The sequence below is a fragment of the Mustelus asterias genome, chromosome 11 (genome assembly GCF_964213995.1).
Source record: "Mustelus asterias chromosome 11, sMusAst1.hap1.1, whole genome shotgun sequence".
In the NCBI taxonomy this organism is placed as follows: Eukaryota; Metazoa; Chordata; class Chondrichthyes; order Carcharhiniformes; family Triakidae; genus Mustelus; species Mustelus asterias.
In genome coordinates this window covers 31,294,034-31,316,492 of record NC_135811.1, presented here as the reverse complement: position 1 = coordinate 31,316,492, position 22,459 = coordinate 31,294,034, and the positions used below count along the sequence as shown (strand labels likewise).

General features: G+C 43.5%; 1 protein-coding gene across 8 annotated transcripts in view; it reads left to right on the top strand.

Moving 5' to 3' along the window:
• Positions 1 to 1,611: 1,611 nt before the first annotated feature.
• LOC144500456 (uncharacterized) overlaps positions 1,612 to 22,459 on the top strand; it is a 230,807-nt gene continuing 209,959 nt past the window's right edge. The window contains exon 1 of one of the 8 annotated variants that reach the window (XM_078223394.1): positions 1,612 to 1,881. The gene's annotated coding sequence lies outside the window, so the exon portion shown is untranslated. Of the gene's footprint in view, positions 1,886 to 22,459 lie in introns of all 8 variants that reach the window. The other 7 variants (XM_078223393.1, XM_078223395.1, XR_013498979.1 and 4 more) reach the window with 7 other exon arrangements.

The following is a 22,459-nucleotide window of genomic DNA, read 5'->3' as shown; positions in this document are numbered from 1 at the left end:
AAATTTTTGATAAAGGTCCCACATGACAGACTAGTCACAAAAGTAAAAGCCCACAGATTGAAGGCAAAGTAGCAAGTTGGACCCAAAATTGGCCGAGGCAAGAAGTAAAGAGTGATTGTCGATGGATGATTTTGTGACTGGGAGATGGTTTCTTGTGGAGTTCTGCAGGACTCACTACTAGATCCCTTCCTGTTTGTGGTAAATGTTAATCATTTGGACTTGAATGCAAGGGGTATGATTTTAAAATTTGCCGATGATACAAAGATTGATGTTGAAAAAGCTGTAGACTGCAGAAAAAAAATCAATGGACTAGTCAGGTGAGTTGGGCAGTGATAATTGGAGTTCAACTCAGAAGTGTAAGGCAATATATTTGGGGAAGGCTAACAAAACAAGGGAGTACAAAATATGTGGTAGGGCACTGAAAAGGATTGAGGAACAGAGGGATCTTGGACTAAATGCCCACAGGTCCTAGAAGATGACTTGACAAGTTGAAAATGTGGTCAAGAATGGAGACTGCCGCAAAACTCAGCAGATCTGGCAGTACCCGAAAGGAGAGAAAGCAGATGCTGCCAAACCTGCTGAGTTTTCAGCATCCTCTGTTCTTGTTTCAGTTTCCAGCATCCTTGGTATTTTGCTTATTTTAAGAAATGTAGTCAAGGAGCTACATGAGACACTTTGCTTTATTAGCTGAGGCACAAAATAAAAGAGCTGGGAAGTTGTGCTGGAACTGGATGAAACACTAGTTAGACCACTGCTACCTGCAGTTCTGGTCAATACAACATTGGCAAGGTTGCACTAGAGAAGGTTTACAAAGATGCTGCCTGGATCGGAAAATTATAATTGAGAAAAGATTGGATAGTCTAGGGTTTATTTCTTTGGAACGGAGGAGGCTGAGAGGAGACCTAATTGAAACATATAAAATTCTCGAAAATTAATTTAGAAAAGTAAGGATTTAGCAAAGACAGTCAGCATGGATTTGCTAAGAGTAGGTTGTGTCTATTTTTTTGAGGAGGTAACAAGGAGTATCAATAAGGGTTGTGCATTTGACATAGTCGAAATGAATTTTAGGGGTCTAGATAGAGTGGATAGCAAGGCCCTATTCTTTATGGTTGAGGTCTCCATTACCTGCCATAGATTTAATACAAGAGGTAGGAGGGGAAATTGTTTCAACCAGAGAGTGTTGTGGGTCTGGGATTCACTGTCTGAAAGGGTAGTCGAGGCTGAAACCCTCATAACTTACATGGATATACACTAGAGCTGTCCGAGCCTGCAAAAGCTATGAACCAAGGACTGGAAAGTGGAATTAGGCTGGGTGGCTATTTCTCCAGGGACTCAGACATGATGGGTTGAATGCATTCATTCTATGCTGTAAATGTCTGTGTCCTTTATTTTATAATTGCCTCTCCTCCTCGTTCTTCCCGCAAAACCATTACATCTCTTTGCATTAAAATTTAATCTCCACCAACTGTCTACCTCGCCCCTGGTTACAATAATTCCAAGTTTGGAGTCATTTTGAAAGTGTGCTCATGCTACCTGGTAAACCTCACTCACTCACCGGCAGCAACTTGTCGCAGGACAGCATGTGTTTGATTGACTTTTGCCAGTTTGACCGTTGCAGCGCCGGAGGGCACGCGGGGCACAGTGACGCGCGCGCCGGCCTCTCGTTGCTCGGCAACCCGCCGGAGGGAAGCACGTGGCGCCTTGTTTACCAAACGGCGCAGCTGCTGAATGGGGAAGGTGACAGCTGGAGGGGCCCCGGCAAAAGCCGGCAAGGCAGAGGCTAAGACAAGCGCTGCCCGCTCGCAGTTTTTCGTGGGAGGATGTGGTGAGGGCGCCGCGTTTGCCCGCTTTCAGTCCGAGCTGCTCAAAGACGCCTGAGCTGTGAGTAAGTCTCTCTCTCTCTGATTATTTGCTTGTTTATTCCTTTGCTGCCGCGAACAATAACTGACACCGTGTAACGTGAATGTGTGAGTGTGTTTTGATATGATATCCAAAACATCCAACAGACTTGACCAGTGACAATCCTGCTCGGTCTGAATCCTTGTCCGAAATCATGACAAGAATCTCAGGCTATTTGCACCAGTCATTATCGGCTGTCGTTTTTCCATGGGGGTCTAAGTGCTAAGAAATCGTGTATGGGAGAGCACGGGTTATTTAATTTTCGTGATATGATATATATGTACAACTATTAAAACATCAGAGTGTATTGCTATTAAACTGATGAATAAGGATGGTATAGAACAAAAACGAATAATCCCAAATGATGCGAGTTGGGTCATATTCAGGGTCAAAGTTGTTAACTTGAGGTTTGGAATAAATATGCCTTTCTTTTGAAAACAACCGTCATACTTGCATGTGCGGATGTTGATCTTTTGAATTATGCAACACTATGTTTCCACGTGTTTGTTTCCTATTTCCTTGCACTTGTCCTGAGTGGGACCTTGTGCAATATATGTCAGCTGGAGTAATTGCAACAAAAATGTTTCTTAAAATAGCTAAGTAACTTTATTTAAAAATTACGATGTCTGGGAAAGGAAAGGGGTAGGTGGTGGGCTGATGGTACAAAGAACAGTACAGCACAGGAACAGGCCCTTTGGCCCACCAAGCCTGCGCCGATCGCAATGTCCTACCTAGACCAACCGCCTGTGTATCCCTTGATACCCTGCCTGTTCACTTGTCTATCCAGATAAATGTCGCTAAGGTATCTGCCTCAACCACCTCACATTCCAAGTGCCCACCACTCTGTGTAAAAAAAACTTTCCCCATACATCTCTACTGAACCTTTCCCCCCACTTACCATGAACTTGTGCCCCCTTGTGATTGTCATTTCTGCCCTGGAAAAAAGATTCCAACTGTTCACTTTATCTTTCCCCTCATAATTTTATAAACTTCTATCAGGTCGCCTCTCAGCCTCCGTCTTTCCAGGGAGAACAATCCAATTTATTCAATCTCCCCTCATTGCTAATACATAAGAACATAAGAACTTAAGAAATAGGAGCAGGAGTAGGCCATCTAGCCCCTCGAGCCTGCCCTGCCATTCAATAAGATCATGGCTGATCTGAAGTGGATCAGTTCCACTTACCCGCCTGATCCCTATAACCCCTAATTCCCTTACCAATCAAGAATCCATCTATCCGTGATTTAAACATATTCAACGAGGTAGCCTCCACCACTTCATTGGGCAGAGAATTCCAGAGATTCACCACCCTCTGAGAGAAGAAGTTCCTCCTCAACTCTCCTAAACTGATGCCTCCCCTCCCCCTTTATTTTGAGGCTGTGCCCTCTAGTTTCATACCAGACAACATCCTGGTAAACCTTTTCTGTATTCCCTCCAAAGCCTTCTGGTAGTGTGGCGACCAGAATTGGACACAGAATTCCAAATGTGGCCTAACCAATGTTTTATATAACTGTAACATAATTTGCCAACTTTTATACTCAATGTCCCAGCTGATGAAAGCAAGCATGCCACTGGCTTTCTTCACCACCTTTTCCACCTGTGCTGCCACTTTTAAGGATCTGTGGACCTGTACGCCTAGATCTCTGTGTGTTTATGCTCCTGATAGTTCTGCTATTTATTTTACAGCTCCCACCTGAATTGGATCTACCAAAATGCATCACCTCACATTCGTCCGGATTAAATTCCATCTGCCAGTTCTCTGCCCAATTTTCCAGCCTATCTATATCTTGCTGTATTCTGTGACAATCTTCATTGCTATCCGCAAGTCCAGCAATCTTAGTATCATCCACAAACTTGCTAATCAGACCAGTTACGTTTTTTTCTAAGTCATTTATATATATTACAAACAACAGAGGTCCCAGCACTGATCCCTGTGGAACACCACTAGTTACAAACCTCCATTCATGAAAAACACCCTTTCACTGCTTACCTCTGTCTTCTATGGCCAAGCCAGTTCTGAATCCATCTAGCTAGTTCACCCTTAATCATGTGTGATTTAACCTTTTGTACCAACCTACCATGAGGGACCTTGTCAAATGCTTTGCTAAAGTCCATGTAGACAACATCCACAGCCCTTCCCTCATCAATCATTTTTGTCACTTCCTCAAGAAACTCAATCAAACTCGTGAGACATGACCTCCTTCGTACAAAACTGAGGGAGGTCTTGTAACACAGTTACACAGTAACTAGTCACACAGTAATGTGACTGGACTAATAATCCAGCTGTGGGAGATATGAATCCAAATTGCACCATGTCAATTTAAATGCAAATACTAAATTTGGAATATATCAGACTGCTGCTTGACTAGTCTGTGGGACAACTCTCCCAATTAAAAGCCAGTTTCAGTAATGTGCCATGAAATGATTGTCAGAAAAACCCATCTGGTTCACTAATGCCCTAAGGGAAGAAAATCTGCCATCCCTGGTCTGGTCTATATGTGACTCCAGACACAGCAATGGCCGATCAAGCCACTCAATTGCATCAAATCGTTTCAAAGTCTAAAAGGAATAAAACCGGACAGGCTACCTGGCATTGACCTAGGCACGGAAACGACACGGCAGACCCAGTCCTGTCTACTCTGCAAAATCCTTACTACTAACCATGTGAGGTTTTGTGCCAAAATGGGGAGGGTCGTCCCACAGACTAGTCAAGCAGCAGCCTGACATATTCATAATCATAGAGTGATATGTTACATTACAGACTACGTCCCAGACACCACCATCATCATTCCTGGGTATATCCTGTCCCACTATCAGGACAGACCCACCAGAGGTGTCAGCACAGTGGCATACAGTTCAATGGGGGTTGCCCTGGGAGGCCTCAACATTGAGGGTGGACACCATGAAGTCTCAAGGCATTAGGTCAAACGTAGGCAAAGAAACATTTCTGCTGAGCCACATAGTAACCCCACCCCCCCACACCCTCAGCTGATGAATCAGCACTACTCCATGTTAAACATCAGGTGAAAGGAGTACTTCCATCAGATGCCAGAAGTGGGGATGTTTGTTTGATTGTATAACGTTCAGCACCATTCACCACTCCTTAGATACTGAAGCAGTTCATGCCATGAACTTGATAACATTCCAGCTAGGGCAGAAAAATGGCTAGCAACATTTTGTGCCACACAAGTGCTGGCAAGGAGACTGTCATCAACTTCAGGAAGCGTAAAGGAGAACATGCCCCTGTCTACATCAACGGGGATGAAGTAGAAAGGGTCAAGAGCTTCAAGTTTTTAGGTGTCCAGATTGGTGTCCAGGTTGTGGATAGTGTCCAGGTTGTGGATAATCTGGAGGGATGTCAGAAGTTACAGAGGGACATAGATAGGATGCAAGACTGAGCGGAGAAGTGGCAGATGGACTTCAACCCAGATAAATGCGTAGTGGTCCATTTTTGCAGGTCAAATGGGATGAAGGAGTACAATATAAAGGGAAAGACTCTTAGTACGGTAGAGGATCAGAAGGACCTTGGGGTCCGGGTCCATAGGACTCTAAAATCGGCCCCGCAGGTGGAGGTGGTGGTTAAGAAGGCGTATGGTGTGCTGGCCTTTATCAATGGAGGGATTGAGTTTAGGAGTCCGGGGATAATGATGCAGCTCTATAAGACCCTCGTCAGACCCCACTTGGAGTACTGTGCTCAGTTCTGGTCGCCTCATTACAGGAAGGATGTGGAAAAGATTGAAAGGGTGCAGAGGAGATTTACAAGGATGTTGTCTGGATTGAGTGGCATGCCTTATGAGGATAGGCTGAGGGAGCTCGGTCTTTTCTCCTTGGAGAGACGTAGGATGAGAGGAGACCTAATAGAGGTATATAAGATGTTGAGAGGCATAAATCGGGTGGACTCTCAGAGGTTTTTTCCCAGGGTGGAAATGGCTGCTACGAGAGGACACAGGTTTAAGGTGCTGGGGGGTAGGTACAGGGGAAATGTTAGGGGGAAGCTTTTCACACAGAGGATGGTGGGGAGTGCAATCGGCTGCCGTCAGTGGTGGTGGAGGCAAACTCAATAGGGCCTTTTAAGAGACTCCTGGATGAGTACATGGGACTTAATAGGATGGAGGGTTATAGGTAGGCCTAAAAGGTAGGGATATGTTCGGCACAATTTGTGGGGCCGAAGGGCCTGTTTTGTGCTGTAGTTTTCCATGTTTCTATTACCAACAACCTGTCCTGGTCCCCCCATACCAACACTATAGTTAAGAAAGCCCACAAAAGCCTCTACTTTCTCAGAAGACTAAGGAAATTTGGCATGTTAGCTACGACTCTCACCAACTTTTACAGATGCACCATAGAAAGCATTCTTTCACGTTGTATCCCAGCTTGGTATGGCTCCTGCTCTGCCCAAGACCGCAAGGAACTACAAAAGGTCATGAATGTAGCCTAATCCATCACGCAAACCAGCCTCCCAGACTTTCGAATGGACTTACCTTGCATTAAGTTGATCTTTCTCTACACCCTAGCTATGACTATAACACTACATTCTGCACTCTCTTATTTCCTTCTCTATGAACAGCATGTTTTGCCTGTATAGTGCGCAAGAAACAATACTTTTCACTTTATGTTAATACGTGACAATAATAAATCAAATCAAATCAATGACCATTTCCAACAAGAATGAATCTAACTATCTCCCCTTGATGTTCACTGGCATTACCATTGCTGAATCCCTCACAATCAACATCCTGGAGGTTACCATTGACCAGAAACTGAACTTGACTCGGCATATAAATACTGTGTCTACAACAGCAGGTCAGAAGCTGGGAGCCCTGCTGAGAGTAACCGACCTCCTGACTCCATTGAGCCTGTCTACCAATTACAAGGCACAAGTCAGGAATGTGATGGAAGATTCCCCATTTGCCTGGATGAATGCAGCCCCAACAACTTTCAAGAACCTTGACACCACCCAGGACAAACCAACCCACATGATTGGCACACCATCCATCACCTAAACATTCACTCTCTCCACACCAATGCATAGTGCAACAGTGTTATATCTTCTACAGAATGCACCGCAGAAACTCACCAGTGATCCTTCAGCAGCACTTTCCAAACCCACGACTACTACCACCTAGAAGGACAAGGCTGCAGGTGCATGAGAACACCAACACCTGGATGTTCCCCTCCAAGCTACACACCATGCTGCCTTGGAAATATATCATCATTCCTTCACAGTTGGGTCTAAATCCTGGAACTCTCTCTTCCTAATAGAACTGTGGGCATTCCTAACCACATAGACTGTTGCAGTACAAGAAAATGGCTCTTCAAATGGCAATAAATGCTGGCCTAGCTGGAGAAGTCACATTCCATGAACAAATAATAAAAACAATTTACTAAGTGTCATTGGGTTTGTACTTTCTAAAAAGAAAGACCGGCATTCTTCATGTATTTTAGCATGGATGTAGTATAGAGAAACACAGCAGCAGTTTTGTACCCAGCAAATGTGCACAAACATCAATTAATCTGTTTTGGTGATATATAATGAAGCGGCAATGTTAGCCAGGAAAATTCACTGTTACTCTTCAAAATGTGACATGACATATGTTTGATATCTCATCCAAAGGGACCATACAGTACTGTACTGAAATGTCAGAAAAATTAGGCAGAATCTCATCAGCTGCACAAAGGTGACTTTAGAGTTGGAGTTGGGAGTAAGTTTTAGAATGGTTCGCTTCAGGTTGTCTACCTAATGTACCTCCAAGCGATCTTGCCAGTAGCAGGGTCATACTAGAATTGGCTATTTGCCCAAAGACAACATGTTGACAATCAGTGGCAATTAAGTTGCCACTTTAGGACAGCTTGATGTCGCCAGTATCTTCCTGATGGTGGACGGGCCCCCTCCTTAAAGCTTAAGTCCAGCAGATGGCTGAAGGCAGCCTCCAGGCAGGAGGCTGCTGGCCAGGGGACCAGCAAGGCTCCCTTTAATTCCCCACCTTGGAACATGTGCCACTGGGCCATAAAATCCTGTATGGACACCTCCACAATGATGTCTTGGCAACTGTGGCTGGTCTTATTTTTACATTTTTCTATAGTCTTCAGAGGGCACCTCCATTTTGAGGAGCCCTCACAAACTCCTAGTGGATTCTTCTGGCTGCACAAAGCCTCGGGCATTTAATTGGCCATCCCACTTGCAGATCCCACCCATCTTCCTTATTTTGATGTGGATCCCTGAGTTAGCCTGTTAATTGGGAAGATCATGCAGATGACTGGGAGCCGGAATCCCTCAGGATTCTGATGACCGAGATTCTTCTGAGACAAGCAGAGTTTGATCATTGTGTGCCGAAATTCTTGAGTTTGATTTGAACACCCAACTTTCTGAAATATACATGAGAATGCTTCCAATTGCAGAAGAATTACAATATTGTTTTTAAAAATGATCGACTTAAATTAAATTCGAAGAAAGAATTTGTGTCAGAATAAAATTATGTAAAAATTAACTTTGGATGTCTGTTATCTTAGAGTCATAACACCAAGAGTTTGCATTTATATCACATTCATGAGGGAGTAAATGCCCTAAGGTGCTGCACAAACATAACTGAGCTACAAAGATAAATATTAGGACAGCTGCCCAAAAGCTTGGTCTTAGAGGTTTTAAGGAGCCTCTTAAAGGATAGAAAGATAAAGTAGCAGAGAAGTTTTGGGCAGGAATCAGAGCTTAGGACTTAGGAACTGAAAGCATGGCTACAGGTGGTGGAGGATTAAAATAGGGCATGTGCAAGAGGTCAAAATTGGAGGAATGCAGAGATCTCGAGGGTAGTAGAGTTGGAGGAGGTTATAGAAATGGGATAGGGAAAGCCATAGAGGGGTGTGAAAACATGAATGAGAATTCTAAAATTGTAATGTTGCTGGACCAGGACCCAATGTAGGTCTGCCAGCATAGGGATGATAGGTGAATGGGAGATGGGTACAAGTTAGGATATGGACTGCAGAATTTTCGGTGAGCTCAAGTTTCTGGAGGAGGGAAGATTGGAGGCTCACCAGTCAAGTGTTGGAATAGTTGGGCGGGATTTTACGGCATCTCTCGTCCGATACCGTAAAATCCCGCCTGAGTCAACGGACCTTTCCATGCCTCGCCCCTCACCCTCTCCGATTCCCGTGGCTTGCAACCCAGTAAAATTCCGGCCATCATGTCTAGAGATAACCAAGTTATAAATAAAGGTTTTGGCAGGAACAGAGTTGAATGATGTTACAAAAGTGAAAGTAGGCAATCTTTGTGATAATACAGCTGTGTAATCAGAAACACACCTCAGTATAGAGTCATACAACACAGAAGAAGGCCTTTAGGCTCTTTGAAGGGCTAATCAATTATTTCCATTCGCCTCCTCTTTTACCAAATTTCTCCCCTTTTTAGTGTGCAAAATAGAGACCAGTTAGGTAGAGAGATAGTGTATGGATCAGATTAATGCCAACAGCATGGGATTTAATCTCCATTCCAGCTGAGGTAGACTTGAGGCCTGCCTCCTCACCCTACCTGAAGTAAAAAAAATCCCTGTCATGGTTCAGTGGATAATTACCAAAGAGCTGCCTTCAGCCAGAGAACTCAAGAAGGAAGTGTGCAAAAATATGCTTCATTATATTCAGACGAATGAGATTCCAAAATCTGCGTTCTGCTGGCAAAAGTGTGGCAACATTGGATTTCTGCCTGCTAAGTTCAAGCTGTAGACCCTGTCACAAACTCCAGGCATAGAATCATTTAAATAGTTGAGGTAAGTGGGCCATACCTTTATAGGCGCAACACTCTCGTCCCAATTGACTGGGAAAAGCTCTGAATAAAGCCATTCTGAAGTCAGAGGTTGGTTTTAATCTCCAATTTTAATCACTCCACCATTGATCGCTAATGCCTTCAGCTGGCAAAACTTGGAACTCCCTCCCTAAACTTTTCTGCCTTATTGCTTCTCTTTTCAACCTTTAAGACACTCCTTAAAACCTACCATTGACCAAACTTTCTGTCATCTGCCTAATATCAACTTACAGGGCTCAGTGTCAAATTTATCTCTGTATTGCTCCTTGTGTCTTGGAAGGGTTTATCACAATAAAAGTGCTTTATAAATACAAGTTCTTTTTGTTATAATTGGCTAACAGTAAAATAACAATTTAAGGGAAAACTGGTAATCCCATCTGAAAATGTTTATCTTAGCTGCCAAACCTATTCAGGGCTTTAATGAAGAACATGTGACCAAAATTAGTTTTCAGATGTTCTGTTGGGTCTAAGGTGGCAAATTGGGTGGAATTTCCAGGGTAGCACACTAATGGCTCTTGATACACCTCCAAAGTAGTCTTCGGCATGAAAGTGGTCTGGGTGGAAGATTCGCCATCTCTCTTTTTCTGGAATTTGCCCTGTGGGTTTCACAAGATGAAATTTCAGATCACATGTGTGATTCTCTTCTGTCCTTGGGTCCTGTGGGAATTCCTTGGCTATGTTTTGGTGATCCATTTAACATTGGAGCAGGAACCAGGTCTCACAAGGAATGCTTAAGCTTTCCTTGCTTCGGTTATCTTTTCCCTTTCCAGTCTATGAAACCCCCACAAGATGCTCCAGGGCCCTGATCTTGCAGACTACCTGTGTCAGTGGTTAACATCCATATACTACTTTCCACCACTTCCTATTGACTTCAGCTTTTGTGATCTAAGTGACGTTCTGCAGTAAAAGGTGAGTTTTTCCTGCAGTTTGATACCCACACGCAATTTCACATGCATTAAAATTGGGGCTAGGCTGTTAATCACCAGTGGGATTAACATGTGCCATTCCATTCTCTAACTAAGTGAAACTTGAATTGACAAAATTATTAGCAGGGTAGTGATTAGGATGGAAACACAATTATGCAATTGCTTTGACAAGGAGAAAAACAGAGCCAGACCCAAGAACTAAGTTTTCACTTACGTAAACTCTGAACCTGCTTATTTATAGGAACACTACTACAGAGCAGTAGGACAGCATAACATAATTAAATGAAACATAACACAACACATCAAATTTCAGTCAGTCACATGAAATAAATTCATGGAGTGTTGGAAGATAGGATTACATGGAGTTGATGAGGTTCCAATTTAACAGAGTGATAAATTGGGAAGATTAAGTAATGCAATAGTGATGACCAATTCCAAAATATTGTAGGATATTATTACCCCCAATGACAGGCTCGGGAGGGTTGAGCAGTAGTGTGGTTAAAAATTTTAAAATCACATCGAGCTACCCCAACCCCATTGTATACGTACGTGCCTGTTGTAATTTGCTCAACGTGCTGTGTCTGTGTCCCACTCCAAGAAGCAGGGCAATTCATTATAATACTTCCCAAAGTGACATTGATGACTGATTTGATTTACATTTACTGTTGACTGGACGGATTTCCCACAGAAAAGGAAATTTGGCAGCTAGTTGAAGGTGAGAATGGGTAAATCCAGCGGTTAAGTGCTTCTTAACCACTGCTTGTGAGATAGGAGGAGGAGGGGAGCTCCTCCCTGGTCCTTCAAGCTGTTCTCCTGCTGTGGTGAGTAACTGTCCTCTCTAAACCAGCAATTCCAATTCTTAAGACCACAATCATTACCTCCCTCCTGACTGCTGGTCTGACTCCCAACTCATTGTGCCAGAGAATCTTTGCCCACCACCCCCCATTCACCTTATGACCAGCGCTCTTAGCTGATTGTCAGGAGACAACTACAACAGACCCCAGCTGCGGCCTTCTACCGCATGCTTTTCAATTCAGCAGCTGGCTAGCCTGTCAATCTGGTCAGCAGCTGGGTGCAAAACATAATCAAACATTGATAATGCAGTCCAGCTGTTAAATTTGGTGGGATATCTTTCTTTCCATGATTTCAGGATTTCACCCTATTAAACATGCAGCTCCACTCAGCAAGTAGAGATAGCTTTAAACTAAATAGAGGGGGGGGGGCGATTGTTCCGGAGAAGGGATACATAGGCTTACAATGCAGAAAGATATGGCAGCATTGCGAGGCAGATGTTTTGGTGATGACCCCAAAGTTTGACAAGAAGGGGACAGTGTGTACACACAAAAGACAGGAGCAAATTGGGTCAAAGGGGAAAAAATGGTTTCAAGGCAAAATTAATGGCTCTTTACTTAAATGCACGTACGACTTGACACATAAATGAATTAACAGCACAAATTGAAATTAATGGGTATGATCGTACAACCATTACAGAGACGTCATTACAAGGAGATGAAAGCTGGGAACTAAGTGTTCACTGGTATGTGACTTTTTGTAAGACAGGCAGGAAGGAAAGGGTGGTGAGATAGCAATGTTAGTACAAAATGCATTAAGTACAATAGCAAGAAATGATCTTGGATTAGAAGATGTAGAATCCATATGGGTGGAAGTAAGAAATAACAAGGGGAAGACGGCACTGGTGGGAGTAGTCTATAAGCCCCGAACAGTAGCTAAACTGGAGGATTGAGAATAAATCATGAGATAATGAGAGCATGTAAAAAAGGCAATATGGATGACTTTAATCTTCATGTGGATTGGGAAAATCAAATTGGCCGAAGTAGCCATGAGGACGAATTTATACAGCGTATTTGGGACAGTTTCCTAAAACAATATGTCATATATCCAATCAGAGATCAGGTTATTTTGGATCTGGTAATATGTAATAAGGCAGATTTAATAAACAATCTCAGAATAAAAGATTCCCTAGGAAACAGTAACCATAACATGGTAGAATTTAGCATTCAGTTTCAGAGTAAGAAACTTGAGTCAGAAACAACTGTGCTAAACTTAAATATGAGGGCAGTCGGCCAGAGTGTACCAGGAAAGAAGCTTAGCAGAAAAGACAAGTTGATCAGCAATGGCAAATGTTTATGAAAGTACTTCATGGCTCACAACAAAGATGTATTTCACTGAGAAAGAAGGATTTTAGAAAGGGGTTAAATCAACCATGGTTGACCAAGGAAGTTAAGGATAGTATTAAACTGAAAGAAAAAACATACAATGTAGCAAAGATTAGCGGTAATCCAGAGGATTGGGAATGATTTAAAAACCAGCAAAAGATGACCAAAAAATAAAAAGAGAGAAAATAAATTATGGGAGTAAATTTGCAAGTTATATTAACACAGACTGTAAGAGCTTCTTTAAATATATAAAAAGGGACAATGTTATTTACAGGGAAAAAGCAAAGTCCAATGCTTTCTTAATGATTATGGAAATATCAGTACTTAACATCTACACTCATGATGGGTTCATCCATGGAAGGGTTTACCACAGTTAACTGAGTAATTTTGGCAACATACTGCTGCTGTTGAACCTGAACAGCACTTCCTTCTTGCACGTCCTTCAGCTATTTTACATAGTATTTTCATCCATGCTCTCACCAAGTCAGTGTACATCACGGTTCATAAGCAGGTGAAACTTCAAATTATACAGGGATGCACTCATGTCAGTCTAACACCTGCTCAATAAAGTGGGCTGACCACACATCGCTTTTTCAGGCATCATCAAGATTACAACACACCTCTTAAATCAATCACTCTAACCCCTCTTGCATTCAAGTCTAAGATGCCTGTTCTATCGTTACTTGTCTACTCAGCTCACAAGAATGACAAATCACCAAGGAAGGACATTCAGCATTAAATGTGGATGCTAAATCTTCTTCCAGACATGCATGGAAGCCTACGGGGTTCAAATGCTCACATTACAGTGATTAAAAACAGTTTATCACACCTGAAAAAATATTCTAAATGACACTTGGATCGGCGAGTATGATTTAAGTCTACTCATGCCATCCACAAACAACTGACATCAGTGCAACAGCAGCAGTAAAATCAATAACCTCAATGAGCACTTATCCCAAGGCCAAAGCATGGTTACCTGCAATAATTGACTGACAGGTGTATTATCCAAGAGCACTGTCATAAATGATGTGCATTGCCTCATGTTGCTGATGTGGAATTATAGACTCCTCACTCTGATGAAAATATGGGAGAAATGAAACAATTGAAGTTCCTGGTGAGGCCACACTGGGGGATAATATTCGGCACCCTTAAATGACTGCGAAACCTTGAAGAAAATTGAATAAAAGTGGAAGCCATTAGATTTGGAGATGAATAGATTCGCCATATATTTACAGAAGTGATTATATACAATGAGTCACCAGTGTGCATTTAATACTTTCATTTTTCTAAGGAAGTTACATCGAGGAACAGCCCCATCATCAGCAACTGAGATCTGTCAGCCTGTTGATTGCTATGCCCTTTTGTCTGAGATTATTATGGCGAGCGTTCTCTGATGATTTTAGGTTTTGAGGGTCCAGGTCTTGAAGTATACTGGGTGAATGCCTCCGGGGTTCCTGGCTGGCATTTCTCCTTCCTGTGCCCAATGGCTCCTTCGTCCCTGACTCCTGATGGCCTTATGAGAGTGTACATTTGAGGGAAAGGGCGGGGTAGGGACACTTAGAGGGAGATCTGGGTTCCACATCCTCCTCCTCCCCTCACGCCTAGCTGCTGAAACCAACCCATGGCTAGAGTGATGGAGTGCAGGTCTGGGTTCAAATCTCCTGGTCACCACCCTAGAGACTTTGAAGTGATTGCATGCCAGAGGTCTGTTCCCCTGCCTGTCTCTTAAGGCCATGTCCAAAGGTTCATCATCTGACTCGGACAGCAGAGGTCTGGTTTTCAGCAGTCCTGAGTGTCAAAGACCTCAGCTTTGATGTCGCTGGCAACATCAGCATTTGTTGCTAGGTCATTTCAGAGGGCAGTTAAGAGTCAACCACATTGCTATGGGTCTGGAGCCACACGTAGGCCAGACCAGGTAATGACAGCAAATTTCTTTCCCTCAAGGCCAGTGGTGAACCAGATGGGTTTTTGCAACAATCGACTGTGGTTTCGTTGTCATTATTAGACTTTAAATTCCAGATTTTTTACTGAATTTGATGTTCATGAGAAAACATGCTGCTGGTGGGGTGGGTGGGGTCCCAGTATTTGTGGAGAGTGGGAGGGGGTCTTCCAGTGCCCTTGTGAAATGGCACCCAAGCTCTCTGCAGCTGGCTCACCGGTTTATTTAAGCCCCATCCCCTTCAGGTCTAGCACACAACTCACCACTCTCCAGAAACGTCACTGAGACAATTATGGTCTGGAGCACGCCTGAGAGACCCGCACGATACACCCCATTTCTCTCATCATTATGACACTGAGGCTGAATGGAGTTTTAACTTTTAATATGCTGAAAGATCTTCAATCAAGCAAACCTGATTTTTTGGTTAAAGTTGTTTTTTTCACTATGCTGGATTTTCCTTGTGGTCAGTGGCCTGGAATTTGTCAAAGGACAGAAGGTGTCAGATTCAATAGTTTGTCCTTGGCAGGGATGAGTGTGAACACACTCTTGGAGCCAGTGTTCTTCAGCTGGGCATTGGAATGTGAACAATAGGCACTTAGATGATGAGGCCTGAAGTGACCAATGATACTATGGTTGGATTTGATTGGCCTAATCGAACGATACAATTGGGGTCCTGATCAATTCATTGCCTGATTACCAAGGAACTTTTCGAGTTTTAATTCTACTAACACAAAGAGCCTGATTTTACCATTTTCATTCTAAGTGCTGAATCTGGGCGCAATTCAGATCTGACTTGGAAAACTGCTTTCAGGCGCCCCCATATGCACTCAGCCTGAAAAAAAAATCGCAGGTCTGAATCGCGCTGTGGGCGGGGCTTAGCGCGCCCAAAACAATCGGAGCTCTGAACTGCACAGTTAGAAAAAAATTTGAAAAAACACGCCCCTGTCAGACCGCTCCCGGACCACAGAAAGTGGAGAAAGCGGCCTGGGAGCGAAAAGCGGGAGCGATGGCCCCCACAGACATTACTGTCCCCCTTATCCACCCACTCCCCCTGCTACCCAGAACGATCGTGACCCGCTGCCCACTTCCCCTCCACCGATTGCCCACAGAGTGGCAGCGGAACCCCTGCCCCCCCCGGCCCCCCCCACCAGAGGTCCATCTGCCCGCCCACCCCCACCAGTGAGCGATCGGGCCTCCCCCTCCCACCACAGAGATGCATCTTACCTGCCTCCCTCCTCCCCCCCCACCCCCAGAGAATGATCTGGCCTCACTCCCCCCCCCCCCCCCCCCCCCCCGCCCAGAGAACGATCTGGCCTCACCCCCCCCCCCCCCCCCTCCCATCCCAACCCCCCAGAGGAACATCTGATCTACCTCCTCCTCCCTCACCAGAAAATGATCTGGTCCGCCTCCCTTCGCCCCCCACCAGACAACGATCGGCCTCCCCACCCACCCCCAACCAAACAATGATCACCCCCCCCCCGACCAGACAACGATCAGCCCTTCCCCTCCCCCCACAGACAACGATCGGTCCTCCCCCCTCCCTACCAGAGATACATCTGACCCACCTCCTCTTCCTCCCCCCCCCCCCCCCCCCCCCCCCCCCCCCCGCAACCAGAGAATGATCTGACCCCTCCCCATTGTTGATCTGAGTCAGAGAGCCGATGGAAGCTCTGAACTCGTCCCTTCAGCAGCTGAAGCGCCCGATTCAGACTTTTATTCAGCATGTTCATTTCGGCACGATTCCGGATCAGCGAACGCGGTGGTAAAGGGGGAAATGCAGATAAAGTTGGGCGGGCAGTTCATTAATTCAATTTATATGCATGCAAATACATTTAAATCGCCGTTGCGCCCATTTCGGGCGTGAATTGGATCGTGGCCATTCCCGGGAGTTGGTAAAGTGGCCATCTGCGCGGACGCGGGCGCGGATCGCGTTAATGGCCTCACACCCGACTTTACCACGTTTCCGCGCCCGAAAATGGGCGTGACACAATGGTAAAATAGGGCCCAAAGAACTTGTTCAGAAAGGCAGTGTGTGGAACCCGGGAACCAAGCTCACAAGAAGAGACAACATCTGGAAGGAGAAGTGAATAAAGAACTGATTCCATGTGACAACAAAATCTTGGCCAGGTTTTAATTAAGAAATCAACCTTAAGTTAAGGAAAATAACCAGATAGTGAGTATTTGGTTTATGCATTGCAAGTATTTACTGTTGTTTGAGTAGCTACAGAATAAAGGAAATTGTGTTTAAGTATTTAAAGTCGACTTTGTGTCTTTATTCACTGCAGATGTTAAAACACACAGGTTTGGGCAATAATACTTGGAAATTTTGGGGGAAAATTCTGCCTCTTGTGTCTTCACAACATACTTTCCTTCGTTTTGTGTTGTCTGCAAACAAAATTTGAAACCCCAGCACAGACCCCTGAGGGACTCCACTCACCACATCCTGCCAATCAAAAACCCATTTATGCATGCTCCCTGTTTTCTGCCTGCCAACCAGCCAATCTTCTATCCAGGCGAATATGTTACACGCTCCAAACCATAAGCTTTAATTTTCCACAATAATCTCTGATGTAGTGCCTTGTCATATGCTTTCTAGAAATGCAAGTACAGTATGTCTATAGGCTACCGTCTATCCACAGCACCTGTTACTCCATCAAATAACTCTAGTAAATGGTTAAACAAGAGTTTTTCGAAGTGCCCAGCTATAACTTTAATTATCAATTCTAACACCTTCCCCATGACAGATGTCAAGCTAACTGACCTTATAGTATCCTATTTTCTGCCTTTCTCCCTTCTTGAATAGTCTAATTAAACCTTTCCAGAATCTAGGGAATTTTGAAAAATTAACACCAGCGCATCTTCTACCTCATTAGCCACCTCTTTTAAAATCCTAGGAGGAGGTCCATTTAGACCAGAGACTTGTTAGCCTGCAGCTCCATCAGTTTGCTTAGTACCACTTCCCTAGTGATTGTAATTTCAATAAGTTCCTCTCTCCCTCCATTTCCCAAACTACAGCTATTACTGGAATGTTTTCTTTATCTTCTATAGTGAAGACAGAAGCAAAATATTTCTTGTTTCATGCATCATTTCCTTATTTACTATTAACTTCCCACTCTCACTTTCTCGAGGTTCAACACTCACTTTACCTCTTCCTTTCCTGTTTAAATACCTGTACAAACTCTTGCTATCTGTTTTTACATTTCTTGCTAGCTTCTTCTCATGCACTAATTTCTTTCTCCTGATGAATCTTTTATCCATTTTCTGCTGTTCTTTATATTCTGACCAATTATCTGACCTGCCACTCATCTTTGCAGTGTTATATGCTGTTTCCTTAAGCTTAATACTTTCCCTAATGTTTTTAGTTAATCAGGTAGGTGGGTTCTCTCTTTAGAATTTTTCTTTACAATAGTAATATACTTATTCTGAGCATTCTGAAATATCACTTTAAATGTATGTTTCTCTTGATCTATCCCCTAATCTAGTATCCCAGTTCACTTCAACTAACACTACTTTTATGGCCATTCATTTTAAATACAAGTCTTAGACCTACTAGGAACATAGAAACAGGAGTAGGCCATCTCACCCATCAAGCCTGCTCTGACATTTAATACGATCTTGGCTGATCAGACACTTCAATTCCTTTTACACCCACTACCCCCATCATTTTTTATGTTATTGTTAATCAGAATCTATCAATCTCTGTTTTAAACATACAGAATGACTGAGCTTCCATGGCCCTCTGGGGTAGAGAGTTCCAAAGATTCACAACCCGCTGAGTAAAGAAATTTCTCCTCATCTCAGTCCTAAATTTTGAAATTGTGCCCCCTTGTTTTGGATTCCTGTTATATATTTACGTAGTTGCATGACTTCTTTAAGAGCTGGATGCATGATTAGATGGTGATGTCATTAGGGTGTTTCACAGGCTGCTGTTTAGTTTCATTTTCTGCCCTGTATGGGCAACACCCCCAAACATAGATTGGACATTACAAAAAGAAAATTAGCAATGAGTCACGATTTTGTTTCATCGAGAAAAGATCCTACATTAAGAAAACAAAACATTGGGGTCCTCACACTTCGAATGTTAGAAGGCTGGGGAAAAGCAACAACAGGATTAAAGATTGAAGTGCCACTGCAGGAAGAAAGATCAAGTAAGAAAAAAAGAGTTTTTTCCTGATCAGAGAAGGGTGAGATTCCAGATAGTCTCTGGCATATTTGAAAAAAGGGATGCTTTGCTGTACAGCTTGGACCATTTTGGGGAAAAAAAATTAAGTCACTGGGAAGACAGGAAGTACTAAGAAGACAGTACAAAGAATATACTGAATATATGGAACTTGCTACTAAAGAGGCTTCACAATTTGGTGCAGAAATGAAGATCCACAAGTTGGGAAGTCAAAAAGAAGTCAAAACAGCAACAAGCATGTCACTGATGTGCCAAAATGGGCCATTCAGTGAATGTCTTGCTGGAGCAAGGATAGTCAATGCAAGGATTGTGGCAAAAATGGGTTACATTGCAACGGCTTGTTTGGCTAGGCCAGCTTCCACTGAGAAGAATATTCAGAAACAGAATCTGGGTACTTTCAAGAAAAAGAACAAGTTGCATTCTGCAAAAAGAATTTACAACCGTGAAGAAGAGAATGTCCAGAAATATGATGGAGAGCTCCAACTGAGCAGATGCTATCAACTAGTTTTGCTAATATTCTTTTATTCTTTTAAGAACATAAGAACATAAGAAATAGGAGCAGGAGTAGGCCATCTAGCCCCTCGAGCCTGCCCCGCCATTCAATAAGATCATGGCTGATCTGACGTGGATCAGTACCACTTACCCGCCTGATCCCCATAACCCTTAATTCCCTTACCGATCAGGAATCCATCCATCCGCGCTTTAAACATATTCAGCGAGGTAGCCTCCACCACCTCAGTGGGCAGAGAATTCCAGAGATTCACCACCCTCTGGGAGAAGAAGTTCCTCCTCAACTCTGTCTTAAACCGACCCCCCTTTATTTTGAGGCTGTGTCCTCTAGTTTTAACTTCCTTACTAAGTGGAAAGAATCTCTCCGCCTCCACCCTATCCAGCCCCCGCATTATCTTATAAGTCTCCATAAGATCCCCCCTCATCCTTCTAAACTCCAACGAGTACAAACCCAATCTCCTCAGCCTCTCCTCATAATCCAAACCCCTCATCTCCGGTATCAACCTGGTGAACCTTCTCTGCACTCCCTCCAATGCCAATATATCCTTCCTCATATAAGGGGACCAATACTGCACACAGTATTCCAGCTGCGGCCTCACCAATGCCCTGTACAGGTGCATCAAGACATCCCTGCTTTTATATTCTATCCCCTTCGCAATATAGGCCAACATCCCATTTGCCTTCTTGATCACCTGTTGTACCTGCAGACTGGGCTTTTGCGTCTCATGCACAAGGACCCCCAGGTCCCTTTGCACGGTAGCATGTTTTAATTTGTTTCCATTGAGATAGTAATCCCATTTGTTATTATTTCCTCCAAAGTGTATAACCTCGCATTTCTCAACGTTATACTCCATTTGCCATATCCTCGCCCACTCACTCAGCCTGTCCAAATCTCTCTGCAGATCTTCTCCGTCCTCCACACGATTCACTTTTCCACTTATCTTTGTGTCGTCTGCAAACTTCGTTACCCTACACTCCGTCCCCTCCTCCAGATCATCTATATAAATGGTAAATAGTTGCGGCCCGAGTACCGATCCCTGCAGCACGCCACTAGTTACCTTCCTCCAACCGGAAAAACACCCATTTATTCCGACTCTTTGCTTCCTGTCGGATAGCCAGTCCCCAATCCACTTTAACACACTACCCCCAACTCCGTGTGCCCTAATCTTCTTCAGTAGCCTTTTATGGGGCACCTTATCAAACGCCTTTTGGAAATCCAAAAACACCGCATCCACCGGTTCTCCTCCATCAACCGCCCTAGTCACATCTTCATAAAAATCCAACATGTTCGTCAAGCACGACTTTCCCCTCATGAATCCATGCTGCGTCTGATTGATCGAACCATTTCTATCCAGATGCCCTGCTATCTCCTCTTTAATAATGGATTCCAGCATTTTCCCTACTACAGACGTTAAGCTGACCGGCCTATAGTTACCCGCCTTTTGTCTCCTTCCTTTTTTAAACAGCGGCGTAACATTAGCCGTTTTCCAATCAACCGGCACTACCCCAGAATGCAACGAGTTTTGATAAATAATCACTAACGCATCCACTATTACCTCTGACATTTCTTTCAATACCCTGGGATGCATTCCATCCGGACCCGGGGACTTATCCACCTTCAGTCCCATTAGTCTACCCAGCACTGCCTCTCTGGTAACATTAATTGTATTAAGTATTTCTCCTGCTGCCAACCCTCTATCGTTAATATTTGGCAAACTATTTGTGTCCTCCACCGTGAAGACCGACACAAAAAACTTATTTAAAGACTCAGCCATATCCTCATTTCCCACTATTAACTCCCCCCTCTCGTCCTCCAAGGGTCCAACATTCACTCTAGCCACTCTATTCCTTTTTATATATTTATAAAAACTTTTACTATCATTTTTTATATTAATTGCTAGCCTAGCTTCATAGTCTATCCTTCCTTTCTTTATCGCTTTCTTAGTCTCTCTTTGTTGTTTCTTAAATTTTTCCCAATCACTTGTTTCTCCACTATTTTTGGCCACTCTGTATGCAGCTGTTTTTATTTTAATACTCTCCTTTATTTCCTTCGTTATCCACGGCTGGTTCTCCCTTTTCTTACAATCCTTGTTTTTTGCTGGAATATATTTTTGCTGAGAACTGAAAAGGATCTCCTTAAAAATCCTCCACTGTTCCTCAGCTATCCTACCTGCCAGCCTGCTCTCCCAGTCTACCTTAGCCAATTCATCCCTCATCCTATCATATTTCCCTCTGTTCAAACAGAGGACACTGGTTTGGGACCAAACTTTCTCCTCTTCCATCTGAAAGACTGTTGTCTCTTTTACGGAGTTGGGAGTGGCCTAAAATACCATGGTAATGATTACATCACCATATAGATTTTGCTGGTCCATTTGAAGATTACATGTTCTTAGTCATAATCGATGCACATCCGAAGTGGCCAGAAGTTGTTGTCATGGGACCTACTACATCTGAACAAACCATTGACTTAATCTTTTCTAGTAGATCATTTGCCTGTAACAGCTTCTCAAGTTCAGAGGCATATCAGAAATGACCCCATGATGCGGAAAGTGATGGATATGGCATTGAAAGGAATGATAGCTGGAACACATCTTATGCATACTGATTTAAAACCAAATGTATCAAGAAAGCTTGAGTTGACCATCCAAGGTGGATGTCTATTGTGGGGAATCCAAGTGATCATTCCTCCTAGTCTATGTGGAAGCATTCTTGAATAACTACATGAAGGACATCCTGGTACAGTAATAATAATGTGCTAATTAAAGAACAAGTGGGACAGTGTCAATCCTGTGCACAAATAAGACTGTTGTCTCTTTTACGGAGTTGGGAGTGGCCTAAAATACCATGGTAATGATTACATCACCATATAGATTTTGCTGGTCCATTTGAAGATTACATGTTCTTAGTCATAATCGATGCACATCCGAAGTGGCCAGAAGTTGTTGTCATGGGACCTACTACATCTGAACAAACCATTGACTTAATCTTTGCAAGACTAAGTAAACCAGAACTGATTGTTGGCGAAAATGGTTCACAGTTTA